The sequence below is a fragment of the Myotis davidii genome, unplaced genomic scaffold (assembly GCF_000327345.1).
Source record: "Myotis davidii unplaced genomic scaffold, ASM32734v1 scaffold18, whole genome shotgun sequence".
NCBI lineage: Eukaryota > Metazoa > Chordata > Mammalia > Chiroptera > Vespertilionidae > Myotis > Myotis davidii.
The window spans coordinates 6,266,880-6,268,998 of NW_006292696.1; the positions used below are offsets into that span (position 1 = coordinate 6,266,880).

General features: G+C 48.6%; 1 protein-coding gene across 1 annotated transcript in view; it reads right to left on the reverse strand.

Moving 5' to 3' along the window:
- Positions 1 to 2,119, reverse strand: part of LOC102753782 (hepatitis A virus cellular receptor 1-like) — a 70,860-nt gene that overhangs the window by 64,414 nt on the left and 4,327 nt on the right.

The window sequence follows — 2,119 nt, forward strand, 5'->3', positions numbered from 1 at the left end:
ATCTTAATACATAGTATTCATTTCAGTCTTGAGTATACCCTCCAAAGAGACCTGCACCCTAAATGAGGAATAACTCACACCCGCTAGCATAGATAAGATCACACAGACACTTTATCTATTGGCTGGAAGGTGGACTAGACCACAGGTAGTAACTTTGTCTCTTGCCAGGGTCAGATAGGGTGTTGGATTCAAAACCACTCACGGAAGGTCTCAGAGCTACCCAGAGAGTGCTGACAGTAGACTTAAGCCCAAACCCAGTGCCTGGCAAAAATGCAGATCAATGAAGGCCTGATTCAAGAATGTGTACATTCTGCTCACCAAGCATCATTTTTTCTTTTCTTTTTTTTTACAAGAAGCTTCCTTCAAACTCAACTCTACTAACTATAAAAGAAACCCCTAGAGCAGTGGTTCTCAACCTTCTGGCCCTTTAAATACAGTTCCTCATTTTGTGACCCAACCATAAAATTATTTTCATTGCTACTTCATAACTGTAATGTTGCTAGTTATGAATCGCAATGTAAATATCTGATATGCAGGATGGTCTTAGGCGACCCATGTGAAAGGGTCGTTCGACCGCCAAAGGGGTCGCGACCCACAGGTTGAGGACCACTGCAGAGTAGACAATTGGTTTGAATGTTTTTCTTTTTAGAGAATCAGTTTAATACAGAATTAAGCCCATCTGTGCCTTGAGCAGGCTGAAGTCTTTTTCAACAAATATTGGTATCTATTACATGCAAGGCATTAGGCTTAAGCAGAGGTCAGCAAACTTCCTGTAAAGGGCCAGACAGTAAATGTGTTAGGCTTTGGGGGCCCTATGGTCTCAGTGCTCAGCTCTATCAGTGTGAACGCAGACACAGTCCAGATAGTACAAGGATTGGGTATAGCTGTTCCAATAAAGCTTATCTATAAAACAGTCAGTGGGCCTGTTTTGAATGTGACCTGCTCGTGGGCTATAATGTTGTCTGAACCTGATCTAAGCTATAGTCAGAAGCCTTTAACAAGTATACGTTCGGAGAACCAAGATGGTGGCATAAGGTACAGACCTGTGTGTGCTGCCTCCCACAACAACATCGAGACTACCAACTATAAGACAAACAGCTATCATTCAGAACCATGGGAAAGCTGGCCCAGTGGAAGCTCTACAACTGGAGGAAAGAAAGAAGAGCATTGAGACTGAGTAGGTTGTGCAGAGGCTCCAAGAACAGAGGTACGGAGTCGCACACCAGGCGGGCTGCAACTGGATCAGCGTGTGTTTTTTTTCAATTGGAAGGGCTACAAACTCTCAAATCCACTGAGCTTGTTTGGGGCGGATTCTGAGGTCCCAGACCCCTACGTGGAGAGGCAGGACGGCCTTGCAATGGGCCGGAGAGCAAGGATGGCTGTCTCACGGAGCTGCTCACCGGCACTCGGGGGCACGGAGACGTGTAGTAGTGGAGAGACGAAGAGTCGAGGAGGCGCCATTGCCCCTTGCTCTGCCCTGGTGATTCCTGGAGACCCCCACCCTACTCAATTTACATCCCTGTCCAAGCTGTGCCAGTGGCACAAAAGGAACCACCTGCACTTTTGCAGCCCAACCCAACAAACTGCAAATTTCGGCTCCTCGTATACATAAGGGACACACTCAAGAAGCAGAATCAGGTTCGGAGGAAGCCCCAACAAACTGCAGATTTCAACTCCTCGCACCCATAAGGGACACACTCAAGAAGCAGAATCAGGTTTGGAGGAAGACAGAGCCGAACCTGGCTGGGCCGGCAACATAGAACCACTGTACCAGCAAACGCACAAGCAGGTCCACCAGATCCAGTCTCACATGGGACACTGGGAGACAGCAGACAAGCAGTCTGTGCACTTAGTAGAAAACGAAATCCAAGCAAGCATACCAGATATTCAGCCACAAGAACGCCTGGAGATTTTGTCCAGCAAGGAGACACCCAACAGAAGACAGAATGCCAAACTTCGTGTTGCTGAGACAGCCCCCTTGAGGCTGAGACAGCCCCCATGAGGCTGGGATGGCCCCCGTGTAGCTGGGACAGCCGTGGTGAGGCTGAGAGGGCCCCAGTGAGGCTGAGACGGCCCCAGTGAGGTTGAGATGGCCCCAGTGAGGTTGAGATGGCTCCAG